Source organism: Nycticebus coucang, chromosome 9 (assembly GCF_027406575.1).
Source record: "Nycticebus coucang isolate mNycCou1 chromosome 9, mNycCou1.pri, whole genome shotgun sequence".
NCBI classification, from domain to species: domain Eukaryota; kingdom Metazoa; phylum Chordata; class Mammalia; order Primates; family Lorisidae; genus Nycticebus; species Nycticebus coucang.
Genome location: NC_069788.1, coordinates 68,368,186 through 68,384,329, shown reverse-complemented (window position 1 = coordinate 68,384,329; position 16,144 = coordinate 68,368,186). Strand labels below are relative to the sequence as shown.

General features: G+C 40.1%; 1 long non-coding RNA gene across 1 annotated transcript in view; it reads left to right on the top strand.

The window, feature by feature from the left end:
• Positions 1 to 13,333, top strand: part of LOC128594828 (uncharacterized) — a 32,665-nt gene extending 19,332 nt beyond the window's left edge. The window contains exons 2-3 of the long non-coding RNA XR_008382628.1: positions 4,246 to 4,518; positions 12,632 to 13,333. This is a non-coding gene — a long non-coding RNA (uncharacterized LOC128594828). The remainder of the gene's footprint in view (positions 1 to 4,245; positions 4,519 to 12,631) is intronic.
• Positions 13,334 to 16,144: the final 2,811 nt, after the last annotated feature.

Sequence of the window (16,144 nt, the reverse complement as noted above, 5' to 3'; positions counted from 1 at the left end):
TACTCCAAGCCATTCTCATGGGGGAGGGGATTCCTGTCTGCTTGGTGATGGATTTTCTGCCTTTTGCTTGTATCTTTGGGGTCACACCTCGCCTCAGCAGGGTTGATGTGCGTTATTCAACCTTCTCTCTTGGTGCAGCTCTAATCTGCCAGGTTACTTGCTAAATTTCTGTCCTTTAACTCTCCTTCTGGATGGGAGCCTCTGTTATTAGCCACTTGCAGGAGATCTGGGAATCCACAGATCAGCTGAACCCTTGGACATGTAAGCGCTCACTTGCTGGGGGGCGCCTGATAAGCCTCCTGTCTCCTGAAACTGTGTTGGGATACCTGCCACTGGAGATGGCTCTGAACTCACATGAACCAGAAGTTTTCTTTCTTAGAAAAATGTAAAATATGAATTAAATTTCTTTAACTGATGTAAGACCATGGGAGTCATTTATTTATTCTTGAGTGAACTTTGATAATTTGTGTCTTTCAAATAATTTGTCCATTTTATTTAAATTGTCAAATTTGTTGACATGAAGTTATTCATCATATTCCCTTATTGTCCTTTAAATGTCCGTCATCTGTAGTGATGTTCTTTCTTTCATTCCTAATACAGGAATGAATAGCTTGTTCTGTTACACTTGCTTTTTTGTGCATCCCAGATACTGTGTTTCTAACAAAGTCAAGGTTCATGGCAATTTTATGTCAACCAAGTCTATTGGTGCCATTTTCTTCCAACAGCATGAGTTCATTTCATGTCTGTGTCCCATTTTGGTAATCTCACTATTTCATTTTTTGAATTATGTCTGTTATAGTGATCTGTGACCAGTAACCTTTAATGTTACTGTTTTAATTGTTTTGGGGCGCCATGAACTGTGACTATATTAAAACGGCAAATTTATGTTGAGTGTGTTCTGATTGCTGACCAACTGTTCTCCCATCTCTCTCCCTCTTCTCAGGCCTTTTTCTTTTTGGAGACACAGTAATATTGAAATTAGGCCAACTAATAGCCCTACAATGGCCTCTAAGTGTTCAGGTAAAAGAAATGATTAAGTTTAGTGACCCTAACCCTAACCCCTTGTCAAATGACAAGACAAAAGCCAAGACTGGCCAAAAGCTAGACCTCTTGAACCAAGCAGCCAAGCTATGAATGCAAAGGAAAAGTTTTTGAAAGAAATTAAAAGTGCTACTCCAGAGAACACACAAAATGATAGGTCAGCTTATAAATTTGTGCTTTTCTTCGTTCTCTTCCTCTGAATTAGTTTTCTTTTTTTTCTACTTTCTTAAGGTAGAAATTTAGATTACTGTTTTCAGTCCATTAAAGCTGTTATAACAAAAATATCTTCAACTGAGTAGCTTATCATTAACATAAATTTATGTCCCATAGTTCTTAAGTCTGAGAAGTTCAAGGCCAAGGTGCCTACAGATTTGTGTGTGGTTAAGAGCCTACTTTCTTGTTCATAGACAGCACCTTCTTGCTGTGTCCTCACATGGAGGAAGGGGGTGAGTTAGTTCTGTGGGCTTTCTTTTATAAGGGCATTAATTCCATTGATCAAGGCTCTGCCTTCGTGACTTAATCACATCCCAAAGGCCCTAATTCCTAATTGATGATTAGGCTTTAGTGTGAATTTGGGGGAGACAGAGGCATTCAGACCAAAGCAATTATTAAGATTTGTTTTTCCTAATGTAAGGATATACAATCAACCCTTTGTATCCATGGGTCCTGCATCCATAGATTCAACCAACATCAAATCAAAAATATTCAGGAAAAAAAATGAACAATTGCATTTGTACTGAATATATATAGACTTTTTTCTCTTGTTATTCTCCAAAAAATTCAGCATAAGAATAGTTTACAAAGCATTTACATCGTATTAGGTATTATAAGTAATCTGGAAATGATTTGAAATATACAGGAGGATATGTATAGATTATATCAAATACTGCAGCATTTTATATAAAAAACTGAGCATTGATGGGGAATTTTTAAAACTAATCTTCCATGAATACTGAAGGGGGACTGTAATGCTGTGAATTTTCCTCTAAGCATTGCTGTAGCTACATCCCACACATTTTGATATGTTGTGATTTCAGATTTATTCAGTTCAAAATATTTTCTACTTTCCCTGTGATTTCCTCTTTGACTCATGTGTTATTTTGAAGTGTGCTTTTCCATTTCCAGAGATGTAGTTTTCCAGATACCTCTTTGTTATTGATTTATGATTTAACTCTGTTCCAGTTAGAGAACATACTTCATATGATCTTAATTTTTTTTTAATTTGTAGAGGTATGTTGGAATATGAATGTATATATTTGTTCCAGCATATGGTCTTAGTGAACGTTCCATGTATACTTGAAAAGAGTATGTATTCTGCTCTTATTGGGTGGAAGGTTGGTTTCACCGTGTTAACTAAGTCAAGTTTGTTCATAGTATTGGGTCTTCTGCATACTTAGATTGCTCTAGTCTTTAATCACAATCTATTTTCAAATAATATTATGTAGTTTCTTATACATAGTACACTACCAGGACTTTATAACCGTATATTTCCAGTCTCCCCACTTCTATCTTTTGTGCTATTGTTGGCATGAATGTTACTTTTTATGTCATAATTCTATAATTCATTGCTTCTATTTTTGCTTTAGATAATCAGTTAACATTTAGATTAAAGACAAAATGCCTTTTATAGTTCCAGTTTAGCTAGTTTTGGAAATCTCCATTTCCTTGTGTGGATCGAATGTTCTGTTTTGCACCACATTCCTCTTCTGTAGAATTTCCTGAACCATTTTCTATAATAGAGGTCTCAGGTAATGAATTCTGTCAGGTTTGTCTGGCTCATAATTATGAGATTTCACATATTTTCTCTGAGGTAGATAAATCTCTAGAGATGAATGCTATCAATTCCTTTTCTCCCTGTAAGCACATCAAGAGGTAGAATCTACTTGGCTTCTTTAAACCTGGGCTGATCTTGTGACTTTGCTGTCACCAATGATTGTGGCAGAAGTGATTAGGTGCCACTTCTGAGTCTAGCCTTGGAGTCCTGGCAGCCTCTGAAGCCAGCCCCCTTGACAAAAAAAAGCTCAAGCATACTACTGAATTATAAGGTGTAATATGAAGAGAGAAACACCACAGGAAGGAATATCAGGCGCAAGACTTGTATGTGATGCTTCCTGGACCTTCCATATTAGCCCAGCTGCCCACGACATGCAGTTGAGAGAGTGGCCCTAGCTGATTCCACACACAGAGAGAAAGAGCAACCTGGCTACTCCTTGCCTAGATTCCTAAGTCTACCATGTGGTGATGAGAAGAGGCAGATAAATGTTTAGTCCATTTTTTACATTCTTTGCAAATAGTATACCGCCTTGGCCTGCACCCAGACTGAACTGCTTCCCCATCCAGTGATATGCCACAGGATAAGAATGAAAAACTTGAATTACATGGAGCTAGCTCTTCTACTCTTCAGCAAATCAAGATTATTAGGTCTCCACTAGCTCCTCAGATGGGCTAGCAAATTTTTCTATGTACATTCAACTAATAGCTTCATCAAATACAGCTTACAGCTCCTCTTCAGATACTATCCCAAGACTTCAGATATTCAGGATCTACTAGCATTTTTATTTAGTGAAAAAAATCCTATTATTTTTTCTTCATTCAAATGTGAAAGTGTATTGTGTTTTGTGGCAAAAGAGAATACAAGTTGTTTTATCCCCAGTTGAAACTGAATCACGACTCTCCGGCTGCAGGCCTTTAGCCGGTGATACACAGATGGCCAAAATAGTAATGACTATTCTTTTTAAAAATCGTAACTGTACTACCATTTCTGGGCGTGGCAAGATGGGACTGTCTTATGGGATAATGTGTTAATTACTGTGGCTACCTAGGAAATTTCAGTGTTTTTATTTATTTCCTTCTAGTTGTCTCTCAAAGAAGGTTTCAAGAGAAAGCTACTCATTGTCCACCCGAGGCAGCATGTACGCATACATGGTTCACTCACCAGCGCCCATTCTGTAGAATGATACAAATGATTTCCTCAAGCTAGTAACTGGTAGAGTAAGGAAGATAATTTGAAGAGTAATGAAGTAATAGAGATAATTTCTTGAAATACATACAAAAATAAAATACCTGCCATCAGGAAGCCTTTATTAAGGATATTTATTAATATCCTATTTTTCCACCTGTATTTATTAAATTTCAGGTGGAAAAAGTAAGGTGTTTTGCTACTGCCTGATGTTCATCATTGTTCATGTCTATTTATTTCCCCAGTTTCCATAGGCCTTGACTTCAGATAGCTGCGCATGTTTCTGGACTTGCCCTGTGCGGAAGGAGAGCCCTGCTGCCTTGATCAAAGTTACACCCCTCTTTTGCCCAGGTTAGGCAACATCCGGTGATTGGTCAAATCAGGTAGAAAGGTCCAGTTCCCTGTGCCACTTCTGGGACACCCTGAAGGATGCAGTGAATCCCTCTTCCACTGCCACAGATGCTCTCCTTCTCAGAGACTGCTTCCCACAGGCAAACTGATGGGCAATAATTATTCAGGTGGGTAGTCCCTGAAAATCCAGATGGTGAAATCCTAACTCCTACCATGATGGTATTGGGAGGGCAGGGCCTTTGGGGGGTTATTAAGTAAAAAAGGGTTCTGCTGTCATGATTGGGGTAAGTGCCCTTATAAAGGAGACCCCACAGATCTAGCTTGCCTTTTCTGCCATGTGAGGAAAGTGTCCAAACCAGGAGTGGGCTCTCACCAGACAGTGAACCAGCAGATGGTTTCATCTTAGACTTCCCAGCCTCCAGAACTGTAGGAAATAAATTTCTGTTGTGTATGAGCCACTCAGTTTATGGCATTTTGCTATAGCAGCCTGAGCAGACTAAAACGCTAACTGATCTTGCTTGCTCTAACCTCTGTTAATTTCCCCTAATCCCCATACTACCCTATGTTATTTGGAAGCAAATCCCAAGTTATAAAGTTTAATCTGTAAATATCTCAAGATGTACTGTATCTCTAAAAGGTAACGACTGTTCTTTTTAAAAATCATAACTGTACTACCATTGTTATACCTTTAAAAATTTGTCCGGGTGCAATGCCTCATGCCTGTTAAGCCTAGCGCTCTGGGGGGCTGAGGCAGAAGGATCCCTTGAGCTCAAGAGTTCAAGATCAGCCTGAGCAAGAGCGACACCCCATTTCTACTTAAAATAGAAAAATTAGCCACGCGTTATGGCAGGTGCCTGTGGTCCCAGCTACTAGGAAGGCTGAGGCAGGAGGATCATAGAAGTTTGAGGTTGCAGTGAGCTAGGCTGATGCTGCAGCATTCTATTCTACGGCAACAGAGTGAGACTCTGTCTCAATAATAAAAAAAATTAACAGTAATTCTTAATACCATCAAATAAAGTCAGTGTTTAATTAGCTTGAAACACAATCAATACAAGATCCTATAAAACACAACTGATTTCTTAATTCTCTTGATAGTTAGCTTCTTTCTCAGTTTTTTTTTTTTTTTGTTTGTTTGTTTGTTTCTGCAGTGTTTGACCATGTTTGGGTTCGAACCCGCCACCTCTGGCATATGGGGCGGCGCCCTACTCCTTTGAACCACAGGGGCCGCCGTCTTTCTCAGTTTTTAAACAATATAATTTTCAACTTTTATGATTACTGTGCTAGGACATTCAGTCCCCAAAGCTTATGGTAATGCAAATAGTAGCAGCATACAGTAGCTGTCTTTTGAGGCACTTTCATGAGCTAGCCCTAGGACAGGTGCATGGCATGTGTTAATTATCTCATTGAAATCTGTGTAACAACCAATGAGGTAGGTCTTAGCAGCCCTGTTTTACAGACAGAAAACAGAGAGAGAGATGAATGAATTTGCCTGAGATCACATAGTTAATAAGAAACAGAGGTGAAGTTGAAGACCACATCATTCTGATTCCAAAGTCCGTGTTCTTAACCTTTAGGCTATACTGCCCGAGTAAATGCATTAGGAAAAATTAATGCCATGCTGAATGGGGACGATTTTTCTCAGATAGATGTTTGAGCTTTTTCTTAGGTTAAAAAAGAAAATTGAATGCCATCGTAAAATGGCCATGTAGTCAACCTCATCCTCTGTGTACATGGACCTGGGTAGGAGCTGAGCAAAGTCCACAGATAAATGATATTGATCTCTGCCTTCCAGATGCTCATGACCCAGAGGCTGGGTGGAGGGAGGCAGGCAGATAGATTACAGGCAGATCCAATAAAAAGTGGACATGGTAAGTGCCAGGATGGAACTGCAGACAGGAAATGATGGAGGCAACCAGAGAAGGTAATTCTAATCTGGGAGGTTACGGAAGGCATTTTAGAGGTTGTGGGAGCCACAGGATCCTTGAATGATGAGAAGAATATTAGCAAACAAAGTTAAGGGGATTGAGGACTGAAGGTGATGAATATTAAAGTATAATACCACATTTTTAAGAAGTACATTCTGTTTCTCTCTGTTGATTATGTGGAAACGCACAAAGCATTTATTGTAGCTTGCTCCAAAACTCAGCAACTTGCAACATAGGCAAATGGAAACTAAGCCTGTCCCTGCCTTTACTGCCTTTCCAGATGGGCTGCAGTCAGAGGTGGCAATATGAAGGCCAATTACCTGGCGTTGTCTGCTTGGTCAGGCAACTTGCCAGTTCTATCTTGGCAGGAGAGCCTCAGTTCCCAAGATATCAGTTTTGTGCCTCTCTGATTACAACCTGATTGCAACCGTGGATTGTTCTTGATGAGCAGTGAGCAGCTATCACTGCAGGAGGCAGTCAACCCCTGTGCTCAGTGACAGATACATCTGAGATTCCTTTTAGGTCTGCTACATTAAAAAATGAAGCTGTCCTTTCCAGCACTTGGAAGGACTATTTCATTTTACATCTACATCACATTTACGTTTATGATAAATAGAAAGAAAGACAAGGAGGTTTTAACATTAATCAAAGTGGAACCTAAGCAGAAAAATAAATCTACTACTCACTCCTTCCCTCCAAGCCACAGGTAACGGTGAATTGATAAGCCAAAAACAAAATATTTGAGTCATCTATACTAGTAGTTCTTGAGTTAATCATATAGACTATAGCCCTTATCTTTGAAGATACCAAGATAACTTCAAAATCGATGTTGATATATTGTTTCCAATGACTCTTAAAATTTTTTTTTCATATTTGTATTTTGGTATTAGCACAGTTATAGCATGTGGTAGTGATTAATGCTATCCATTACATATTTCTGGTTTTCCTCCCAGAGCACGTTGGTGTTACTTTCCTGAGCTCTAGGCGTTAGGTGTGGCCATGTGGCTGGCTATAGTTAAGACACTGTGAGTGAGGGGAAGGGATGCCATCTGCAGACAAGCCTGGGGAGCCAGGGTGTGACTGCCAGTGCTTTGCTTTCCCTCTGTCAGGTAGTGGTTGCTCTGTCAATCTGGTTCCCCTGGTAGAGGCCCCAGTCAACTATATGGTGGACGTGCAGCAAAAGTTAGAAATAAAACCTTTGATGTTTAGAGTTACTTGAAACTTTGAGGTTGGATGTTACCGTTGCCACTACCTAGCCTCACTTGACTGATGTAGAGGGTTTCTTAAAAGCTTCTGAGGTGGGAGGCTGAGGCAGGAAGATAGCTTAAACTTAGGAGATGGAGATCAACCTGAGCAAGAACAAGACACCATCTCTATTGCCAATAGAAAAAATTAACCAGGCACCGTGGCTACCCCATCCCTGTAGTCCCAGCTACTCAGGAGGCTGAGGCAGGAGGATAGCCTGAGTCCAGGAGTCTGAGGTTGCAGTGAGGTGTGCTGATGCTGCTGCACTCTAGCTGGGGTGACAGAAGGAAACTCTGCCTCAAAACAACAACAAAAAGCTTTTGAGGATTAAAGTGAGCCTTTGGATAACCTTTAAGGTAGCTTCAGAAAAGATTTTGGCTTTGATAAAACACTCACCCTCTACAAATTGGAAGGACTAATGATAATTTTGCCAAACTTTCTAAGAAGGCCCACTTTCCAATCTTTTGATTGCTTGTATAGCATGACATATGCTTACTATGTATAGAATATGTCATATAGCCCCAACAATAAGTGTTTTCAAGAGCATTAACTAACAATATTACAAAATGGGTGGTGCTGTGGCCCCATATACTGGGATGGGGGGGTTCAAATCCAGCCCCGGCCAAATTGCCACAAAAAAATAGTCAGATGTTGTGGCAGGCATCTGTAGTCCCAGCTACTTGGGAGGCTGAGGCAAGAGAATTGCCTGAGCCCAGGAGTTGGAGGTTGCTGTGAGGGCAATAAAGTGAGACTCTGTCTCTACAAAAAAAAAAAAAAAAAATTGTAATAAAATAAAAATAAAAATATTACAAAATGGCAAGTGGAAGAAATTACCCTTGTATTTAAGGTTTAATATTAAAAATTTTGCACTTTTAAAACAATGGTTCTGAGACTTCCTATACTCATATTCTATAAAATTTGCCCTTTCTGGATATATTTGTTACAAGAACCTCGTAATAAAGACTGAACTGGCAAATATATTATTCAACAAATTTATGCTAAGCTTCACTGTGGCAAATTAGTATTTTAGCACCCTCTGCTGGGGAAATTATTGTACACCTCCGATTCATAAGTAGGTGATTGCTGCCAATGGATCTTTTTGACTTGTGCCTTTTAATATAGACTCTGGAGTGTATATTTTTAAAAATCTGCACTAAAGGAAATATCTTCTTCAAACAAATGCTCTTCTGACAAACTATCCACGTACCAATGGTACTTGTTCTCTTGCAGATCCCATAGAAACAGACAAGCATATATTGTCACTAATGTGTGTATCATTTACACACACAAAATGCAAAAATCTACTCAGCGAAAATGAGAAGTGTGAAATACTATGCCTTTCTCTCTCACATTCCCCATCCATGCTTGTGCACAAGCATGTTTATCAGCCTTCCATCTCTCTACGGTGTCTCCTGATTTCACCTGCCAAGTCTCCATCCACAGTATGTTGTTCCCACTCATTCAGCAGAGCCTGTGACAAAGTGCCAAGTAATGAGAATCCCATTTTAAGTAAACAGATGTTATCTCCTGTCTTAATCTGTTTTGTGCTGCTGTAACAGGATACCACGGATTGGACCATTTATAAAGAAATGTGCTTCCTGGGCGGCGCCTGTGGCTCAGTGAGTAGGGCGCCGGCCCCATGTGCCAAGGGTGGCGGGTTCAAACCCAGCCCCGGCCAAACTGCAACCAAAAATACCTGGGCGTTGTGGCGGGCGCCTGTAGTCCCAGCTGCTCGGGAGGCTGAGGCAAGAGAATCGCGTAAGCCCAAGAGTTAGAGGTTGCTGTGAGCCGTGTGACGCCACGGCACTCTACCCGAGGGCGGTACAGTGAGACTCTGTCTCTACAAAAAAAAAAAAAAAAGAAATGTGCTTCGTTATAGTTCTTGGAGGCTGGGAAGACCCAGATTTATTACCAAAAGTTCAACACTTGTACCCCGAAGCTGCATCAGAAAAAGAGGGGTGAGCAGTTTGAGGAGAAGTAAAGAGAAGTTTATTATTTTACCAGCAAAGGAAGAAAATGGCCAGTGGTCTCAAATCCACATTCCTCCTTCCAAGCAAAATCACAGAGGTTTTAAAGGTTTTGATCCCATAATCCCACCTTGGGCCACGATAATCTTGTGGACTCTGCCCATTCTATCTGCAGCTAAGAAGATCTTGTGATCTCTGCCCAGACAATTCTCTAGAGCTGTGTCCTGTGGCACAATGAACAAGAGATATTCCTGTCCTTCCCAGCCACTGGCCTGAAGCAGGGATGCAGGTTTCAGTTCCCCAAAAGTTTGGGAGACAGAAAATATTTTTGTTATTTTTTTTCAGCCTATTCCCTCTACAGCAGACTGTCGGGCTGGCACCTCGTGAGGGCTTTGTTGCTGTTTCCTTCCATGGCAGGAGGTGGAAGGATAAGACAGGGGGAAGAGTAAGAGGAAAGGAGGTGGAATGCATCCTTTTTATCAGGAAACTTCTCCCTTGACAACTAACCCACTCACAAGATAATGGCATTAATCTCTTCCAGTGGGCAGAGCCCTTACTACCTAATCACCTTTGAAAGGCCCACCTCTTAATACTGTCCCAGCCACTTAACTGTCACTCAGGCTGACAGTAGAGCAGACTGGTAAAGAGCCTGGCTGAGGGCAAACTGGGCAACATCCTGGCCCTCCTCCCGCTTACTAGCTGTGGATATTTGGTCTAGTTACTTAATCTCTCACCTAACTCCAGTGAGATTTTCCTCATCTATAAAGTGTGAATTATAGTACAGGTTGAATGTCCCATATCCAAAATGCTGGAGACCAGAAATGTTTGGGACTTCAGATATTTTCCAGATTTTGGAAGATTTGTATATGTATGTGTGTGTGTGTGTGTGTGTGTGTGTGTGTGTGTATGTATTTGGGGGAGGGGACCCAAGTCTAAATATGAAATTCATTGTGTTTTATCTACCCTTTAAACACATAGCCTGAAGGTAATTTTATGTAATATTTTAAATACTTTTTTTGTGCATGAAACAAATTGTGTGTACATGAGGTCAAGTGTGACATTTTTTATTTGCAGTGTCACACTGGTGCTCAAAAAGTTTTGGATTATAGAGCATTTTGGATTTGGGATTTTTAAATTGGGGATGTTTAACCTGTAGTTCCTACCTAGTAGAATTGAGGTGAACATGAAATGAGTTAACGTAGTAGACGAGGATGACAGAAATGTTATCGGCCACTGTTAGTCATAAATGACAGTGTGAAATTTTGAGCCTAACTCTAATTTTCATGATAAAGCATTACTGTATTAATAAGTACTTTTAAACTAGTGGGTTGAAAATATTGACTTGAGCTACAATACGAAGTATAACAAAAGTCTTTTCGGTGATCTTCAAAAGTAATTTTTGAAATTTAAATGTTGTACTAGAAAATAAACATCCAATAAAATGTCACACATTTCTGAAATTATAACAGTCAGGGCTTCATTTAAATGGGAAGATGAAGTCTCCATTCTGCGTATCACCAAAGAAAACATGACACAAACATGTTGTCATGTCCGAACATGTCATTTTAGGAATTTGTTCCTTCTTGCTCAGCGGTCTCCCCTGCCTCCTACTGTTACCCAGGTTTTTTGGCAGGGGAAGGTAGTTATGGAAGTTTAGAGAAGGATAGATTGAACTGCTAAAGGAAAGAAACATAGCATCTAGCTTTCAAGTATGGAACATACTGCCTATCAAGTTGTGAAAATAATAGTATAGCTACTTTGTTAAAGTTTTAAATTGGCTAACTTTTCCCTAAAAACTAACAAATTAACCTAAACAGCTACAATATAAACTTTTACACATATGATCCAGAACCAAATATTCTACCTGTCATGGGAATGATTATGCCACAAAAGGAAAGGAGAATCAGCCATATGTGCCTTCTTGTTCATAACATGTCCCTCCTGTCTGTGTAGGTAAAATCTATTACTTGCAGTTAGCAGTTAAAATTGCTGAATGGAAACTGATGTGCATTCAGTGCTGAATATAACTTTAAACCACTGCTAGGACTTGAACCAGAAAGGCTTCCTGCACATTAATGTGGATTTCCTTCAAGTCAAAATGTTAGTAGGAGACAAGAGTATTTGAAATAAAGGTATTTATCCAAATAAAATCTAAAAGGAAAATTTGAAGTCTCTCCTCTCCTTGGTTCCTCCCTCCTGTTAGCTATGAAGCTTGCAGGTTTTCACGAGGCCTTAAATACACCTTAAATACCTTGAGCGACCTTAAATACCTCCTCTCCTCTTCACCTCTCTTCCCTCCCCCAGGCCCTTGCCCAGCATGTCCTAGGCATAACATCAGTACTACTGCTAGGCCTAATCTTTTTAAAATGCTACTTTGGTCTTGTCATCTTCTCTTTCTATACTCTTATGAGTATAAAATATACTTTGGCTTTAATTTTCCCAAGTTTGCAGATGAATGCTTCAGTCCTGACAGGTCTCCTGAACTCCCACACAAACACTGGCGTCTTCCTGCTGAACTCCTTCCGTTCTGAGTTGCTACCGTCACACTCAGAATCCTGCAAGGTCCTTATTCCCTGATCAAGTCAAAGATTTCTGACAGGGCACTGACTTTCATTCAGTCACCTGCGCTAACACTCTGTAAGTTGGCTCTTCCTATGTCCTCAGCAGCATGGCCAACTTGTGGGTCCTGGCTCGATGGTGTTACTCCCATCTGCTCTTCCTCCCCTGAGTTCAGGTCTTTTGCCCTTTTGCTCAGATGACTGGGCTGGGCAATATAATACCGTGTATTGAGGTCATAAAAAGAAAATATGAGAAAGCTTATATTTTTAAGATTAAGCTTCCCTAATATTTGCTATAGATACTAGAACCCTTACCTGGTCCTTAGGTTACATGTTCATGTGTCAGATAGAGTAATAGGAAGTATCCTGAGGGCATACGAAGAGTTCCACCATGAATTGCTGTTTCCTTGCTATGAGTTGTTTTCAATGGGCCTAAATTTATAAAAGCAAGACTTCAAAATAAGAGGTGATCACTAAAATGGCTAGGCATTAGGTACTCCTTTGTACCACACAGGAGTTCTTTGGGTTTTATAGTGGCCAAGTATTTAAAGAAAAGTTACACATTTTTTTTCTTTCCACTTTTAGGTGAAAGTGTCATAGGTTGGATTCTGTGAAGACAAATTCTAAGACACATTCTGCAGGATGATCATTAGGACACACCTCGATTTCAACAGCCACAGAGAGAAGGATAAGAAGGAAGTAGACTGAGCAGAGGATAAGCTGAGTTGCATTTCAGGCCAGAGACTGCTTGGCTGACCCTATGGGAGCTCTGGAGCTAGAATGGCCCTTCTGAGTTATCCTGAGTTGGGCCAAGATGTCCAGATCCAGATATTCCTGCATGGGACAGTCACTGGATATGGGCCATCCCATAAAGGGGGGTTATACCAGGCAATGCCTCAAATGCCACCTGCATTCCTATAGCTGGAACACTACCAACATAGAGGGGGCTACGTCTGCATGGTGAATCACAATGTACATCTCACAAGTGTATGAAGTTTGCTGACTGCTATGGTCTAAATGTTTGTGTTCCCCAAATTCATATGTTGAAACTTAATCCCCAATATGATGGCATTAGGTGGGGTCATTGAGGTGTGACTTGGTCAAAAGAGGGAGCCCTCATCAATGGGATTAGTGCCTTTGTAAAGGGGACCCCACAGAGCTGCCTTGCTCATTCATCACATGAAGACATAGCTAGAAGGCAACACCTACAGATGAGGAAGTGGGCCTTCACCAAACGCTCAATCTGCCAGTACCTTGATCTTGGACTTCTCAGTCCCCAGAGTGCTAAGAAATAAATTCCTATTGGTTGTCAGCCACTTAGTCTATAGTATTTTGTTCTAGAAGCTGGAATACTTTTCTGCAACAAGAGTGACTCTCCTCTTTAGCATACTAAGTAGTAGATGTTTTGGGGATAAAAACCACATTTAATCTGTTTCTTCAAGACAAAGAGAATGTTTTATTAATAAATGAGGAATTTGGCTCGGCACCCTTAGCACAGTGGTTATGGCGCCAGCCACATGCACCCAGGCTGGCAGGTTCAAACCCCGCCTGACAACTGCAATAAAAAATAGCGGGGCCTTGCGGTGAGCACCTGTAGTCTCAGCTATTTGGGAGGCTGAGGCAAGAGAATCACTTAAGCCCAAGAGTTTGAGGTTGCTCTACCGAGGGCGACATAGTAAGACTCTGTTTCAAAAAAAAAAAAAAAAGAGAGAGAAATTTGTTACTTTAGAAAGAAAGTTACCCTATGGAGAGAGTACTGGGGAAAGGAATGTTGATAAACATTTCCACTGTTAGATAATTTAAGCCCATCTTTGCAAAAGCAGTAGTGAAAAAGAAAAAAATTTTAAGTTCAAAACTATACAACCATGTTTCCTATTTGCATGCAAGCATGGACACAAAATTATTTCATGTTGTTTAAAAATTTTCTAAACAAGGTTTCTGTGAACTTTTAACCTATTAATATAAAAACAGTGCAACTAATATCTCTACATACAAGAACAACATAGGAAAGATGGAAATTTGCTAGCTGACTTTCAGTACAAATCCTTGTGTAATACATGGATGAGATTTTAAAGATGTGTGTCACAATTCAAAAGTCAGTCAGACATGTACTGCTTTTATTTGGATCTCTGCATCTTTTTGAGGTATTAAGGGAAAATTGTTTCTTTCCTCACCACACTGCTGACACTAGATGTGTGTGGATGTGTGGGGTTGGGGGTGTCCAAGCCAACCAATTCTCCAACTCTGTAGACACCTTTGGGGTATCATACCATTCAATCCTGACACTACCCAGAGTTAATATAGACGCCCCAGGTTAAAGTCTCAGTCCCACAAGACTGTTCCCTCTTCAAATGCCTCCTATAAAGTCAGAGGTTCTCATGATAACCCCTCAGGTTTCATAATTTGCTAGAATGGCTTACAGAACTCAGGGAAACATTTTACTTTCCTTTATTGGTTTATTATAAAGCATATGATAGAGGATACAAATGAACAGCCAGATGAAGAGATACAGCATGGTGTGGAAGGATCCTGAGCCATAGGAGCTTCTATCCCCATGGAATTAAGGTACACCACCTTCCAAGCACATGGATATAGTCACCAACCCACAAGGTCTCTGAACCTGGTGTTTCAGGGATTTACATTTCATCATGTAGGTATAACTCTAGTCCCTCTGTCTTCCCCAGAGGATGGGGGTAGAACTGAAGATACCCAAACTTCTAATCATGGCTTGTTCTTTCTGGTGACCAGCCCCATCCAGGATCCCATCAAGTGTTGATTTATTAGAACAAAACACTCTCCTATCACCCAGGAAATTGCAAGAGATTTAGAAGTTCAGTCTCAGGAACCAAGGACAAAGGCTAAATATTAGAATAAAAGATGTTCCTAGGACCCCTGTTGCTCCAGAAACTATCATAGTTTTAGGAGCTCTGTGTCAGGAGCTAGAGGCAGAGAATATACGTTTCTTTTTTTTGTTTGTTTGTTTGTTTTTGGCCAGGGCTGGGTTTGAACCCGCCACCTCCGGCATATGGGACCGGCGCCCTACTCCTTGAGCCACAGGCGCCGCCCCAAATATACATTTCTTATATATTTTAAAATGATAAAAACATTATTCAGGTAAACTAAATTTGAATAATTGACCTGCTGAATCTCAAGAATTAATCATTTTCAAAGATCTTCTTAATGCAATGAAGACTATTTGGTGATTGTGATGGGTTGATTTGTGTTCTACAAAAAGATAAGTTGAAATCCTCATTCTCCTGTCCCCAGATTGACATTATTTGGAAATAGGGTCTCTGCAGATGAGGTCCTACAGGTGGGCCTTTATCTCATCTTATGTGACTTGTGTCCTTATAAAAGGAGAGAAGAAGACACACAGAGAAGAGGCCAGGCAAAGAGGAAGCAGAGACTAGCTTTATGCCAGCACAAACCAAGGAACCTCTGGGCCTATGAGCAGCTGGCAGAGAGAAGGAAAGAGCCTCCCCAGGAGACTTCAAAGGGCTCATGGCCTGCCAGCATCTTGATTTGACTTCTAGCCTCTAGAACAGTGACAGAATAAATTTCTGCTCTTTAAAGCTACCCAGTTTATACCACTTTGTACTTAGTGGTTTTAGCAAACTAATACAGTCATATTAAAAATTTTCCCTGCCATTAAAATTTTAGGTGGGGGAGCTATCACTTCACACATTGCAGTGCACATGTGTGTTTTTAACCCACAGAGAACTCTACATTGTTGGGTAATGGAGGCTGACTTGCAAATTAACTACAGGTAAAATACTCTATTTTCCACAATATTTCTGTCAATACTACCAACTGGAAATTAGAACAGTAGAGTACTTTTCTGAATCCAATCCTACTCTTATTTTATACACTATTTCCTAGCTGTGTATGATCTTTGTTTGGCCCAAAAGGCAACAGCTGGAACAAATAGTTTGTACCAGTTTTAAAAAGTATCTCTTTGGGTTTTTGTAAATAATTTTAACTCAAAATTGCTACTTTCAAAACGAAAAGTAGAAAGGTTTAAATATTTATTTTTCTTCTTTTAAATTTCTTTCTCATACCTTTCATAATGTAAAAGTAACAAATGTGCTAATTTGTAAA